Source organism: Thermobia domestica, chromosome 1 (genome assembly GCF_964235325.1).
Source record: "Thermobia domestica chromosome 1, izTheDome1.hap1.1, whole genome shotgun sequence".
NCBI lineage: Eukaryota > Metazoa > Arthropoda > Insecta > Zygentoma > Lepismatidae > Thermobia > Thermobia domestica.
The window spans coordinates 124,064,506-124,081,711 of NC_137454.1; the positions used below are offsets into that span (position 1 = coordinate 124,064,506).

The 17,206-nt window shown below is 35.2% G+C and overlaps 1 protein-coding gene across 2 annotated transcripts in view; it reads left to right on the forward strand.

Annotated features, from left to right (window-relative positions):
• Positions 1-17,206, forward strand: part of LOC145688825 (uncharacterized) — a 246,259-nt gene that overhangs the window by 151,891 nt on the left and 77,162 nt on the right. The gene's annotated exons all lie outside the window — the stretch shown is intronic.

Genomic DNA, 17,206 nt, shown 5'->3' on the forward strand with positions numbered 1-17,206 from the left:
AGAGTATAACTTAATATTTATTTACTTTTCTATTTTTAATACTTGTAATCTGTCTACGGGGGATAAATGGGGGCCTGGGCCCCAAACGACTTCATGATCCCCTAAATAGAGTTCGACTGATAGGTGTTTATTTAAACATGTTTATTAAAGAAAACGACGAATCGTTATGATAGAATAAATAGAAGTGGCTATTGTTCATGCGGTGAAAATAATGTATAATGAATATAAAATCGGAAATTCAAATATGATAAAAATTGATCCTCTTTTCCCTTTTAGAAGCAGAATTGTCGTAAATGCTACAACACATGCTTATGCAATTTTGATTGTGAGTTTATATATGTACTCAGTTTAGCGAATATTTACGTTAAGCATCTTCTGGAAATTGTCACATAAGGCAAAATTTTAATATTGGAAGTTGTACCCTTTCGAAACCAAAGTTTTGAAAAGATTGAAATACGTTTTCGATTAATTTCAATCAGAAATTTTAGTACCAGATTTCTTACCTTCAATTTAAACAAATACTTATATTAAGTTTTTTCTGTATAAAGATCGGAAATCTATATACAAGATGTTCCAAAAGTAGGTATACAGTCCTGTACTTGTCAACTTATTGCTTTTTATATAATATTGTTATCCATCAGGTAGACTTAGTTTCTTTAATATTTGTTTTTAATGTTCTTTTACTTATACCTTAAGTTCGGAACAGCCGAAGCAAATAAACCTATAAGCTAGAATGTTATACTGATCAATGCAGGGGTGTATATCTACTTTTGGGCCACCCTGTATAATAGAAATTGTTCCCTTTTCCAATTAGAAGCAGAATTGTCTTAACATTTATTCTTTTGTTTCTAATTAACTGTTTAAATACCGAATTTCACACTTCTAACTTGAGTGAATCCTCATATTTTACAGTTTCACAATAAAGAGTCAAAATTCATGAGATATAGTTTGCCCTCTTTTCCCTATTTAAGAGCGGATTTTTTTTTTAAAGTGTTGAAACGTATGTCCAATTATTTTTAATTGGAAATTCATATGCAAAAGTTTTATCTTCCTCATGTGAGATACTTCATTCTTGGAAATGAGATTTAAACTCCATTTAAACTCCCTTAGGATACGTGTTTAAAAAATTCTTTCTTCTCACTTGTTTCTATGGTAAAGGAATTTCCTGTCCAAATGTTATGTTTCTAGCTATAGTAGCATGGCTTTTGTGTTGATTACTGAGTCACTTTTATATAAGGTATAGGTACAAAAGGTAAAAACTCTAAACCATGTCAGATATCACGATAATTACGAACTTCCAAAAAACAATGATTAGTGCAATACTGAATACTGCAATACTGAATACTGCAATACTGCAATACTGACAAATGACTAATACTAGCCAGAAATATTTTATGAAGAACCTAATAATAGCTAAAAATGTAGTTTATTCATAGTGAATTATTAACGCTTTTACATTCTGAAATAGTACTTCCATTTCGATTTTAGGGTGTAAAAGTCTGAACTCCCCCGAAAAAGTTTTGGACCTCGCAAGAAAAAGTTGCTGGGTACACCCCTGAGTTAAAACATTTAAAAATTCGATGAAACACTAACTTTCCTTGACAAACCACACATCGTGAAATATTTAAAGAGCTGTTTGCATTAAGAGATAGCAAGTTCCAGTCTAGAAATCCAGACAATAGCATTGCGAACTGGTGTACTGTGCATGCATCACTTAAATGCGAACTCTCTTGTTGGCTATTGAACTTGATTATAGTAACAAGGAAATTACCAATTTTATTTGTCTTATTGCAATGTGTTAAAAGTCTTTTAACGAAAGCATATCATAAATGGCGGATGGGCGTGCTCATAAGGAATGATTGAATCAAATTTCTTCAGTCTCCAAATACTAGTTGTGAAGACTCAGGAACATATGCATTGTTCCTGAAGATAAATGGAGTATTAGTCATTGAGGTAAATCACACCTACTCACTATACCATATTGTTTTCGATATTTAAGTCTCTTCCCTAAGCTCACACCAAAGTTTAAAAATTTTACTTAATACCTTGAAGGCAATATAGAACATCAAGCATTTAGAAAGTAAGGCAAGTGTTATTACATGAGCTAATACTGAGTAATTGTTTTCAAGACCTTCCGTATAATGTATAAATTTGTGTGCTCAAGAATCATGACGTCAAAACTTGCATTTCTTTTATTCTATTATAGGGTTGCCATTGGTCCCGGAAAATCCGGGATCGTCACGGAATTGAGATCTGCGTCCCAGCATCCCGAAAATATTTCTCGGGACGCTTAAATATCTTCGCTTAGATTTCAGCGAAGAAGAAAGGAAGGGAATATAATATTTTTTCCCCCACAGGATTAGGTATATAATTATTCTCTTTAACTTCTGAGTATGGCAATTCAAAAGTTGAAACAAAAAATAATAACGAATACATGAAACATGGATTTAATTAAGTTTACGATTTAACTACTTTGACATTGAATGAAACATTCGTTTCATTGGGACAGGGACAAAAGATTTTACTGTTCAATCTTATTGTTATCTTTAGTACTCTGTTTCAACCTGCATCTTGCTTATGAAATATTTTAATCAGTAATCCCTTACCGATTCTTTCCGTTCACCATTCAAGAAGAAAAATGTATTGTTCTAATTAATAAAACTGAGCGGACAATAATGGGAAAATGTTGGAGTATTTTTTTTAAATATAAGCTTATGAGGTGGGGGAAAACGTATTTTTTTGATTATTTTTGGTAGCTTTCTTTTTCCTTCTTTTTACGCAACAAGCCACGAAAGTTGACAGATCCTGAGAAATTAAATAAAAATGCTTATCTGGGAAGGGTGTAAATCATCTGCTTACGTTTGCTTAACTAGGGAGAAGATCTACTAAAATGACTAAAAGTGTGAATACGTAATACTTGAACAACTCTATCTAATGGAAGAAAATAAATTAACATTTCATTTTAAGCATTACAAAGATTCTCGTAATTTAGTAGCATCCCGGATTTTAATTTTTGAAATATGGCAACCTTATTCTATTATTTTTTCTATAAGGCAAGCAATTTTAATTTTTTAATAGCATTTTGCATTATCTGGCTTACTTTTTTTTTTATATTCTTCAGTGCCTCAATTAATCAGCAAAAGTCAATGAAGTACGGGTGAACATAACGGAAAGCCTTAAATTGCATCTCTTATTCCTAAGGATTCGTTAAATACATTTTCTCCAAGAAAATGGTGTTTGCTATAATGTCGAGAAACGACGAAACAAATAAATTTGCCAACGCATTCTACCACCTCCAAGAGATTGATGGTTTATCAGACAGAAACCCCAAGCACCAAGCAACATGGTTTAATGTTCTCATTTTCTTGACATCATAATCTTATTGTCATTTAGTTGTTCCCTTTATTTAATTCGTTCCTTTTTTCTTTTGTTTCTTTCCGATTATATTCTTTCATTCCAGTAGCTTCTTCTCACAGTTATTGTTGCCTGGTCATTGTTCTTTCTTCAGACATAATTATATCCTTTGGCAAAGCTTTAATTCGTTTTGGCTGCCAGTTCCTGAACGCCGTAAGAAAGAAAAAAAATCACAAGAAGTAATATTATGAAAAAGTAATTGTCCATAACATGGCTTGGAGTTTTGCCATTCTCTTTCCTTTGAAAGACTTTCGAAATAAGTGAAATCGGATACTCACTGGATGGACTATCTTTCTCGCTTTAAGAAAAATTATACCTTCAGATCTCCTTTCTTCTTGCTTCCAATCACCGGAAGTGGACTCCTCCCAGAGAAAGGATTTGTGTTAAGTGTGGTTTTCCAGCATGGATAACCTGAAGTGTCTACAGGTCATTTCTACCAAGGTAAATTCATGTGTACTTAGCCTCGCACACTTAAGCATTTTTCTTCTTTTAACTCTCGAGTGACAATACAAAATTCTGAGTGGAAAAAAAAAAATAAATAAAATTCAAGAGTTCAACGAATTTACACATTCCATGCCCAAAATAGTATTTTTGAATTTCCGTCCATGTGTTTACCCATTAGTCCATCAATATGTGTGTACGTAAGTCTTGTTAAATAATAATAATAATAATAATAATAATAATAATAATAATAATAATAATAATAATAATAATAATAATAATAACCGGATACCCAGTTTTCTTCGAAAACCCGCACTCTTACGTATAGTTGAAATGAAATCGATCAAATGTGTATTGTACTTGGGCAATTGAGATCTTTATTTGGAGATAAAATATTAGATTTTTTTTTTATGTATGGTTGCCAGGGTATCGCCTCCTGCGGCGAAGTGGGTGGCCAATAAAGACTGTATATTCTTACTCAAGAAATCTGACCAACTCAAAAGTTACGTATTCTTGTCCATGAAACAAACATGAACCTTGAGATATCTTTTTTTTAGTTGACCTTTTCATTTCAGCCATAGTACTAAAAATTCCTTTTGATAATTGTGAGGGTACGCCGTTTTAAAGAGATGAATGACCGTGCTCCTTTAGAAACAAGACTACATAAGCTTAGAAACTGCTATACGAAGCATCATGATAACATTTTAATTTTTTAAAAAATGATATACTCTTTATGGAGGGGAGATTATTAACAAGGTCAGATATGAAGATGATGAGGCTATTCTAGGTAGAACTGAAGGGCTACAGAAGATAATAGACAAAACAGTTGACACTGGTAAACAATATGGAATGGAAAACGATATCGAAAAATCGAAAGTCATAAGAATATCCCGTGGAAACACGTCCTTATAGGTCAAACTAGAACAAAGAGAAATTGAAGAGGTAGATCATTTCAAATATCTGAGAAGTATTTTGACGAGAGACGGTTACTGCAACAGAAATAAGATCAAGAATTGTGGTAGCCAAAGAGGCATTCAACAAGAGAAGATCTCTCCAAACTATCAGTCTTAATATTGGACTAAAAACAAAGCTAGTCAAGTGCTATGTATGGACTGTATGCTTCAGAGACTTAGACATTACAAAAGTTAGAGAAGAAATATGTAGAGAGCTTCATGTGATGTTGGAGGAAGATGGAGGAGATAAAATGGACGACGAGAGTAACAAACGAAGACGTTTTAAAACGGGTAGGAGAAAAGAGGACGTTTTAGCCAGCATCCTTCGTAGGAAGGCCAATTAGATTGGACACATCTTACGTAGAAATTGTCTTCTTTATACCACCATACAGGGAAAGATGGAAAGAAAGCGAGGAGAAGGAAGAAGAAGAACGCAACTGATTGATGATTTGTAAAATAGAGGAACATATTAGGAGTTGAAAGAGGAAGCTGTAGATCGAGAAACGTGGAAGAAACATTTCCAGACCAAACCTTACAAAGGAAGAAAAAACTCATTAGTTTTAGGAACTGCCAACAGAGAATATAATAATATTATTAATAATAATAATAATAATAATAATAATAATAATAATAATAATAATAATAATAATAATAATAATAATAATAATTCTCTAAGAAGGGTTTAAATTTCCCTAAACTTATAATTCGGAATGAAAATGGAAAATTTATGATTTTGCAGCCCTAACAATTTTGTTCTGATTTCATAAAAAATATATCCTTATTACAATACAAAACGTCGCACTCTGTGTGTAACGCTCCTAATAGTTGAAAGACTTAATAATGTCTCTACCTACACTGTCTGTCTGCGTGGCTCTAGCGTGCAGGCAATTTGCAGATTTAATTGCAACTTGAAACCTATATATTTTCAATTTGTTATTCCAGAATAGGACAAAGCATGTTTTAACATATAGTTCAGCGAGTCCAAGGCTTCAGGGAAACAACTAGTTTGATTAACAACCAAACAACATATTATAATACTCGCATAACCACCTAAAATATAGAAAAATACAAAATATGAAAAATTTCACCGTAGTAGAGACGGTGTAACTATCTGCATAAAACCTAAGTCTTTGCAACATTCCCTATATGAACTCATGAATGTTATCCATGAGAATAAGTTAAATTCAATTATTCTTGTTGCAGCTCTGCAAAATAAAGGATTGAATCTTTTAGTGGCCGAAAGTGGGTGATATTGAATAGATCAAAAATGGAATTAAATAAAATGAAATAAAATACTATATGGAAATACAAAACAACCGCATTACTTTGAAGACATCTCTAAGTTTCAGTTTGAAAGCAGATTCTAGCTCAGTTATCTATAACCTAGTTATTAGGGTAAATTAAAAACGTTTTAGCACTTCTGGTTTCAATAGAAAAAAGAGGGTATAAATGGTAATGTACTCTTGAGACGAAGAATCTATTTCAGGAAAGCTCCTTTTGTCCACCTTTTGCTAAAACGCCTTTTGTTCTATCACGAATAACGTTCAAACCGGGAATGATTTATTTCTATCACTTCCGGTTTGAATAGATGAGGCGGAACTTACTATTGGGATGCTGAGTCGATTCCAAAAGACCGCTTCTCCTATTTCTTACTGTTTTTCTTCTATTGCGGGCCAAGTTTAAACCGAAGATGGTTTAATTTCTACCATGTCCGGTTTGAGTAGAAAGTTAATGGGTGAAACGGAACCTATTTTCTGGACTCTCAATCGATTTCAAGAAATTGTTTCTTGATATCTCTTACCGTTTTTGATCTGATACTTGCTGACACATAGACGGGCGGACGAACGGACATGTCGTTATATAAGACTCTCGATAATCCCAGCCCCCGCCAAGTGAACTTTGTGGTGGACAAATACCGTGTGCGTTGGGTTTTCTCGGGGTTCTCCCGTTTCCTCCCACTTTCTTCATTCCACCATTTCATTCATTACTCATCATCACCGTCTCCTTTAGCCTAACCGGCATAACCATGGGACGTAAAACTCAAAGATTTCATTTAATTTCAAGACTCTCGATATTTATGCTTAGCAGAGGTTAGGAGTTTAATATTTGTATTTTGTGGTAATATTTCTAACAATATTATACACCTATGAGATGTAATGTAGTTGGTATTGGTTCCTTTCTTCTCTTTGTCCCTCCCCTCATTTAATATTTAATACATCAAGACCAATATAGGAAAGGATTACATGTTTTAAGTCACGCTCTTGTTTTTAAGATAATATTTGGTTGAGACACCTCCAACACTGACATTCGAAATTAATCGTTAGTTGAGAACAGTTTTTTTTTAAATCGAAATATACAGTCTGTCACAAAAAATAGTACCACTTTGGAAAAAAACTGTTATATTGTTAGTTCCAGCCCTATTTTATACACCTCGTTGGTCACACACTGATCAACTGATCTTTTAATAGTTCTCTAATATTTACGTTGTGCTACTATAGTACATATATGAACATTACTTGAAAACACTGAGTTTTATACATCAAGGGACCTTATAATCCAGAGGCTAAATTTAATGCATATTTTCTTATTATTACACTCTTTGTGCAAAGTTTATCGCTAAACGGTAGGTAAATCATTGAAAGTAAATGAAAAAAGAAAATTGTTTACACCACAATCTTTATGACACTTCAGTCTTTTGTTACAACGAAACGGGCAGCTCTTAATGTTGCAAATCAACGGGATATGATGTTCACAAGTGTTTCAGTTAATGTAATATTCAGTTCGAGATGCCAGATTCGAACCAGTTCCTCAGTGATTTGTTTCCTAGACTGACATATCTTCCCATGTCCCTTTTGTGACATAATATGTCACAGAATCTATGTAGGGTTCATATCCGGAGAATTTGATGGCCACCATAATCTGTGGAAATTCAAACTTTAAAACCAGGCTTCTACACTTCGTGCTCTGTGACACGGCGCATTGTCATCTTCGAAAATAAACCAACTCGAATTAGAATCTGAGAAATAGTCAACAGATGGTTGTAGTAACTTTTGGTTCAGGATGTCAATGTAATATGCCGCATTCTTGTTTATTCCAGATTTTAATTCATCCCATTCCATTTGAAGTAAAGCATCCGCACAACATGGCACTTTCCTCAAATTTCCTTCTTTTGGAAACGTACTTTGGCTTCACATTTTCTTCTTTTCTCATCCAAAATTTCATTCCACTGTTATTTCCAACAATCATAAACTTCTTCTCATCCAAGAAAATCACGTGCCACCACTGTTCATCACTCCATGCACCGTCGTCTACTCACGAACTCTCTCATGTCTATTAGTTAAAAGTGCGTTCTTTCTTAGGGTTTTCTTATGTAGCCATTTTTCATTAAATCGTCTAACAACAGTCATCCAGCTTATGTTGCAACCTGCATTAGAATAAATAATCGCTGCATTTCATAATCCTGGAAGCTCTGTCTAATAAAGTCAAGCGAAAAACCTCTCGATCCAATCTCGCAGATGTTTCCATTTTCTACCACACCGTTCTCATTCACAAGACTACCATGCTCTCCTTGCTTCTGTGTTATTCTACCAAAGATAGTATGATGTATACCTAGAATTTTTGCGATTTGTCTGTTTGAGTAGCCTTCGCAGCGTCAGAGTCCGCTTTTGTTTACAAAGGCTTGTTTCACATACTTTTCTCATATTTTGAGTTTCTAGGGAATTATGAGATTCTTCAGCGTCTTATAATATACGTGAAGCACTTCCGTTTAGAATGTAAACAAAACGAACATTTAATAATACATAATATTCATTAAAATTTGCACTTTACACCGCTCCAGAAAAGCAAATAAAACGAGCATTTTAAGTCTCAACCACACTCATATTGACTACAGAGACACCAAATGGAGAGCATCTGAACTACTGTAACGCAAGATACTGTTCTCATCTTCCCCAAACTTAAAGGTTGTTGGAAATACAGAGTAGATACCAGTATGTCACGTAATGGCTTATTTAAATAGTAAAAATACACAATAACACACTGAGCAAGGCTATGTGATAATATGTAGGAAAAAAACACTATCACGTAACAGTTTTAACAAAATAACTGTCTTCATCAGATCTCCACTCCTTGTGGCTGCTTGGAAGTAGAGTAGGAGACCTAAACACAAATGAAGAACAGAGGAAAACAGATTTAAAGAAGTTATGGATACAACTAATTAGAAATGGATACAATGAAGAGGATAGGGTCACAAGAAACATAGCAGGAGAAAGAAAGAAAGAGGAAGAGGACAAGAACAAAAAATGATTTGGAATAGAAAGCCTAGGCAAAGAAACAGAGAAGATAAAGAGAATGCTTCGGAAAGCAGGAATTAGGACGTACAGGAAAGGAGGAAACAGAATAATTGAACTAGTCAGAAGAACCAAGAGAAGAGCAATAGGGGACAAAGATCAAAGGGGAGTAATATATAGAGTAGGATGCGCGGAGTGTAACAAAATTTACGTAGGAGAAACAAAAAAGAAAATGCAAGAAAGGATTAAACAGCACCAGGATGATGTAAGATTGAAAATGGACAACAATGCGATATACAAGCATCAGAAAGAGACAAACCACAGGATAGGGTGGCAAGGAGCAGAGATCATAGAAGTAGAGAACAGAACTTTGGTGAGAAAATGGAAGGAAGCCAGGGAGATTATGAAGGCAGGAGACAAGGCGATGAATTGGAACGCAGGATTCTCGATAAATAAAGAGTGGGAGAAGATTCTGCTTAAAGAAGAAGAAATGAAAAGGAAGAAGAAAGAAAGAGAAAAAATTAATAAGGAAAATAAGGATAATTAGAGGACAGAATGTATCCAACGAAAAAAGTAAACTTTTAATTGGACACGTGTGCTGCTAAAAAGTGAAAGTGAAAGCCACACAAGTGTTACTCTTTAATGAAGGGGCGGAGACTAATTAAAAGTTGATTTCCAGAGAATATATAAGTGATGGCCAACTCCCAAGATGCCAGAAGGAGTGGAAGTCTGATGAAGACACAGTTATTGTGTTGAAACTGTTGCGTGATAGTGTTTTTTATATATTATCACATAGCCTTGCTCAGTGTGTTATTGTGTATTAGTACAAAATGGAAACAAGGCCTGATAGAATAGTTAAATAGTAAATATAATGAAACCCTTGTCGTTGCTCTGAGTGGTGCTATTCTTTTGTGATTGACTGTACTGTAGAATAAAACGAATGTCGAAGTTTCACGAAATCATTTTGTTTCATAGGCTTTTCTCGCAGCTTTATAATTAACATGCACATTTTCGATCCACAGACACGGATTCCATCTCTAGTGAGAGTTCCTGTAGCTCGAATCCCACATTAAGTTGTTGCTCTATGTTTCATATATTTTTGGTACTCAACAAAGAAACGTTAAACTCCAAATTAACTAATCATTTTCTTCCCATGAAAATAAAAAAAAAGTTTTTCATGATTTTTTTAAAGCCCACAATTTAAATTTTTGTATTTGCAAACGTTGTCAAGTTGTTGAGGATGGCCATATTCCAATGCTACATGACACAACCTCTAAATTCTTCTGAGAGGTGCACCATCTGGACCACAAAAATAATCGTGCTTTTCAATTACATAATAATTCTGATCTCCAATAGACCTACTCTTTCCCTGCGTAGGCATCTCTTATTCTTGTAACATTACAAGTTGTATGGCCAAAAATTCTGTATCTCAGCACTAGGAAAACACAAACTACAGTCTGGTAGTTAACAGGTATTTTGTCACATATACAGTATGTACACTACCAGCAAAATACCCGTAATAACTATCAGTTACTGTTGACAGCAAACGACATCAGTTTTAGCGCCACAAAAGTTCTTTTTTTTTTCTTTTGAATTCTCTCGTACGTACGTAAACAGAAATTAAAATTTAAAAGTTAATGATAATTTTAGGTTACATCTCATTAACAATACTATGTATGGTTATTATCTAGTACTGTAATGGCGAACTTAATGAGTGTGTATTCCAGTATCAGTTTCATCTCAATAAGTGGCATGGTTCTCATACATACATGACGTGTGCACTTATACCCATTTACATCAATTTATACAGCGCAATAACATCTGTCAATTGGTATAGGAAGGGCCGGATTTAACACTAGCCCTAGCCCAGGATCTATGGGGGCACGTTGTACGGAAACTTAAGAAGGAAGACAAAAAATGCGAAGAATTGAATAATAATAATAATAATAATAATAATAATAATAATAATAATAATAATAATAATAATAATAATAATAATAATAATAATAATAATAATAATAATAATAATAACATGATCAAAGTTAAAGTAAATGCTACTTAAGTAATACTTTCTTTGAGTTTAAGTATTGGTGGTAGAAGTTGAGTAGAATTTTCCAGTAGACAGTTGCGTAGGAGCGGGCGCGTAACGCTGTTATGCTCGTTCTCAGGGTGTCCCCGCTTAACGCTTTTGCGCGTGTGACCCTCATAACACGCTATCGTCACACAAAAATTCATAAAAATTTGTACAAATATGTTGAGTTATGCAAACAAAGGTATTCATACAAATTAGTATATATATATATTTCTATGGAGTTTAAATTTTGAACGTCGAAGAGTGAGAGTAGACAAATACCATTCGACCTAGGAGCAGCAAACACCTTTCAGCCTAACAGCGGTAAAACATTAAATTCGGCCCTGCGTATATGGCTCATCTTTGGACGATTTTTCTTTTTCGTTAAACGCTAATAATATAAAATGTAGAACGGTTATGTTTATGTATGTTTTGCTAGCTGCTTTAAATGTTTCAGCTATTTTCTTTCCCTGAAACTTCCAAAATTCCAATGAATCCATTTACGATGTGCCGTCCCTCGCCTTCATGGACACTAATGCTAAAAATAGGAAATGTTTTCTTAATAGCACGTAGATTCCTCTTTTACCTTCCTTATAGTAGCGATCTGACATGATAGAGATGTAATGACATATTGGTAATCGTCTGCCCATATGGTCAATAAAATTGCGTGTACTGCGGCCTTCAACTCCTCGAGATGAACGTAAAGATAAAGTCATCTGTGCCATCCCATACATTTTCACAAATGCTCAATGGAAATTAGATCCAGGGAGTTTGGGGAGCATGAGGGATGCTAGAAGTTCCACTGTGTCCCTCGGACCATTCCTGCACAGAACGTACACTATGATTAAATGTGCTATGCTCTTAGCACATTTCATCGCCTTTTGAGTGAGGGAAATGTGCGATATTTTAGTATGTATTCAAGTTGAAAGGAAATTGGCATATCGAGTATGAGCTACGCGTTCGTGTACAACCACAACTGGACTAGAACAACATTATTTGATAGTCAGTTGCTCCGCTGCGCATTTCTAGCGAGTCTGTGTCTGCCGCTGAATGCGATGCTTTCCTCGAGAATCAATCTGCGCTCTCCTCTGCAATTTGCCGACGCCTCTTCATTTGATCCCTGTTGATATCAGTCTTTATACACCTTCATTCGGTTGCTATCAAAGATTCCCACTACCGCAACTGTTGCACGGTCGAGGTGCTAGTCTTTTGCAACTCCACAAGCTGACTTTTATCAAACATTTCATAAATCTTATTTACCCATCAGACACTTGAATTCCTATTACTAAGTACCTAGACCTGTAGCTAGGCACTAACAGAGTGGGCGCTGCTTCATGTTGAAACCCACGTGGCAATAAGATGAATCCAATAGACCCTATATTTGGGGTGGTCACAATTACGTGATTGGTAATACATGACTAATCTTAGAATTGACAGATTTTAAAAGGAAAGAAAGCGAATTAAGCTACATAAGTGTATATTTTTGAATAATGATAATGTATAGAATGCAGCAAAATGAAATGAAAGGCTTCTGTATAGTTAAAAAATTAAAGTCTGCAATTCCTAACTTTCACTCATAAAAGAAAGAGTTCAGTCGGGCAGTCGATCGTTTGATGAAAATATTTCTCACAGTTTCGAAGTTTAATTTATATTTTGCTTCATCCTTGTGGACAGCATGATTACGTTATCGTTCAATTTCCTTGCGCCATGGTCAAGGGCGCCCATGTTGTGGTTTCCAAGGAGAGGGGGGCAAATATAAGCGAGGTTTCAAGTATAGTTTCAAATTTTGCTATAACTAATGTTAACATTTTATTGGGCTTTCAATATTCCCACATACGATTTTCTCTTAGGGGGCGAGCGCCCCACCGTGCCCCCCCCCCTGATGGGCGCCCTTGGCCATGGTATTATGCAAGTAAGAAGTGTGAAAATCTTTTAACTAAAAGTTGCACGAAGAAGAGCTCGTTCAATAACTTGTTTAAAAAGGAATCGTCGACTCGTCGAGAAAAAAAATACAGTAAAAAGGATTTTCTTACTTTCGATTGATCCTCACTGCTATAATTTCGAAATTTTACGTTAGTTTCGTTCCTGGAAAAGTCTCTACCCAAATTTCATACCCTCCTTCTGCGATAACATCGGGTCTTACTATCATTTAAGAAATTCGACGAAAGTTTAGAATTTTCCCCTCTTACTTTGTTTTCTCTTTACTTATCTTTCTTCTTGGTTTTTTGTGTGAGTGCTGAACACCATTGTAATTGGTGGCTCTGTTGTATGCTTATAGTTCGTAATTTAGTTGTTGTTAATATTGCTACCTACTTCTCAACTACTATGACTACACAGATTTCAAAGTTAAAAGTATAGGCTCTGTTCCTTGTGTTAAAAATAAAAAGAGAGTCCGCAACTCTAAAGTAACTGGAAAGCACCTGATTAAGGGTTTCAACGGAAACGCAAGAAGAAAACAGATGCAATGTGGACACAAAAGAAAGAAGAAAGCAACACAATGGAAGAATGAGATAATATTAGAAGAAAAGAAAGGAGAAGAAAAGGTTTTCAGGGGTTATTTCATGTGTTCCTTATCTGGTCAAAATCGAGAAAGCAGAAGAGTAATAATGTGTAATGCAATAGTAGAATATTTGAATGAAAAGAATTATAAGAAGTTAGTACAACCTAAACAAGAGATTTTTCAATGGAAGAGACATTGACTGTATCTGTTGTTTCACTTCTGGCTGACCAGAACCATCCGTAAAATCAGCTTCACCTCGTTCATCACATAGAGATCACTCACTAGGTGGTGATACGTGACCCACATCTTAACCATGTAAACAACACTCATTAGCCGATAAATCAGGGCGGAACTACGTCGAGATGAGAAGGAACAAAAATGAAGACAAAGTGGCTGTTTCCTCTATAAATTAGTAGTCAGTTGTCCAATAAAACAATTATCAACAATTTTGCTGCACAACAAAACATACTTTACCTGCCAGTTGTGATTTAGGTAGTGGGTATTGGTATGTGCGGATGCAACAACTTATAAAAGTAGGCATGTTTCCTAACATCTTATTGTCTACTATAACTACTTGTTTTTTTTTAACTTTTAAATATGCATTTTTGTGTTCGTTTATACTACGACAAAATGATTACGTACATAGAACTGAATTTAGAAATATAAGGGTATACCCGAATTAGCTCCTAGGCTAAATAGGGTGGAGTTTTGGATGGTATGCAGGCTAGGAGTGGCATATTTGGTTCCCTCTTCCCCCCCTTATATATTACAGAATAAATGTATTTATTTCTCATGTACTAGAAATTTCCCATGTGAGCGCTTCTATTTACATTATATAGGTTTATTTGTGCATGACTTTTTCCTTTCGAAATCAAAACAGTTCTATCAAAATATAAAATTTTCTTCATGTATTGAAGCAGAATAACCAACAACAAAATTCTGTTTTTATAAGAATGCAATTTACGTCTTTGAAAACAGAGAAAATTGTTCCCAATATAAATCCATAAGATATCGATAATTTAGATTTAGAAAACAGTGGACATACACAAAATGTTCTAAGCTCGTATGGAACCCGAAATAAGAAAGAATCCGACTACAGACTTTCTCTTCTGTACTTTAAGTCATGAAATGTGTATACTGATGTTATATTGCATTGTGGGCATTATATTTGAAATCACGAAACCGATACAGATAGTGCGGTACCGGTATATTACATTGTAGGCATGCTCTCAAGGAAGTAATTTTGTTGCATCAGACGGGAATTCGTTTATATGGAAAGTTTACAATATCAATTGATTGTAATTTATGTATCATACCAGCGGATTTATTAGCGAACTAACTGTAAATACGACATTTGGCATTCTCTGATTCTGTTGCTTGCATCATATAATTGCATATAATTTCTTTTAATAGTTTAAGGAGAAAAACAATATTCCTGCTCAAAACAATTGTTTAAAATGAAATGAAATCTTTGAGTTTTACGTCCCACGGTTATGCCGGTTAGGCTAAAGGAGACGGTGATTATGAGAAATGAATGAAATGGTGGAATGAAGAAAGTGGGAGGAAACGGGAGAACCCCGAGAAAACCCACGCACACGGTGTTTGTCCACCACAAAGTTCACTTGGCGGGAGCAGGGTTTGAACCCGAAACCCCATGCACCAGAGGTGAACGCTCTACCACTGAGCCACCGCGGCCCCAAAACAATTGTTTAATAACGAACACATGACCAGTACATTCATATTCAGATTAAGCTGAGCTAACCCACATTGAGCTGTAGATCTTCGTCTCATATACCATCGATGCTATCAGACGGTAAACTGCAAGCTATGAAATAGGGCCATTGCTTTGTGTTCTCAAAGTCTCAGTACTCACAACGAACATGTTGTTACAGCAACATTCACACTTTTTAACATATCGTCCGACTCGCTTCGATTTCGTTATCAGCCATGGGGCATCCAAGGAGAACGTCCTAAATTTCGTAATTCGACTAAATTTGTAGACTTTCTTAACACAACTATATTTGTTTAACAGAGAAATGATTGATGTAGGCTAAAGATTTGATTTTACTCCTCACCTGTAGGCCTACTGTTTCTTTTCTTATAAAAATAATCTAGTTCTATCATTTAAAAAATAAATATCGGATGCAGAATAAGATAGGTTCAATATTACATAGACGTATTGGATCCCTCCAATACTTTGAACCCCACCCAGCAAACATTTCTGTGTGCCCTCTTGATATCACCTGCAGAATGGCGACCTGGAAGCACCCGTGAATCCTCATATTTGATTTGTTGATTTGGAGTTTAGCGTTTCGTTCAACACCTAGACTATTTGAGACATGGACCTACAGCTTAACTTGGGATTTTTATTACATTAACCCCCACCGGAAACCAAACCCAAGTCTCCCGCGCCGAAGACGCGTACACTAACCGTATAGCCACGAGGGACTTCTCCACGTGTTTGCTAGAGTTGAACATTTAAGAGAAGCTGTCCTGATGGATATCAATACAAAATGTATTCTTACAGGCAGAGATGGCCTTAGATAAAATTATTATAAGGTTCATTTGAGAGAACCTCCTTTTCACATTCGCTCAGGACAGGACCAGATTAGCTCCTTGACTGAGCAAGGTGAAGCAGGGGTCGGCATGCAGCCTAGGGGTGGAATACTTAATTGATAGATCTGTACAACAGAAAACGAGAAATGTTATCTGATGTTCTTCTGTCTCTTAATACTGTACACTTTTCCCTTTATGCTTATTCCCATCACTCCTGTAATCATATTATCTATTCCGTTTTTTTTTCTTTTTAATATATTGAAACTTAAGTTCGATCAAAATATAAAATTTTCTTTATGTGCTAAAACAGAATGGACAACACCACCTTCAAATTCAGTTTCAAATTATATATAATATGAAATTATATCATATTACTATTTTGGGGAGGAGGGGTCCGAGAATATAGTCTAGGGCGTCAGAGTATAAGCCTGCATTCGCTGTAAGATCGCAACTGTGGCTAAAGTGTGCTTTGAAGCAAACGGTATGTCCGGGAATTTATTCTCCGAAAGGGATCCTCCCAGAAACTACGAACTGCTTCTCTTTCAATTAGGTGGAATTTTAGCGGTTGCGAAACCAAGCATCGAAAGAAATTAGCAAGTGCTGCAAACTATTGATCGGTTAGCCACCCTCTAAATGCATAGACCTATAATATGCTGTTTTAGTTCTTGAAACTATGTAAATTGATAACTTATATAATGAAAAACAGCAGGAGAAATCACATTTTTATAAAACTGAAAATGGTGCCTGTACTGCTTACCGTTAAACACCGGCAGAAAAAAAAAAAACTCTAAGTAGACCTAATATGTCAATTGATCTAGCAGACACAACGTTTCTTTCTTATCCTTAACTAACTATAGTTTGTTGTAAATGTAGGTCTATTACACGCATGAGCTCCTTTCTAAAACACGGGCCAGATGCCACCGAGATTTTAACAGAATTCAGATAGACTTTGATATGCTAACCAGGCAGTAGCTCCTTTTCC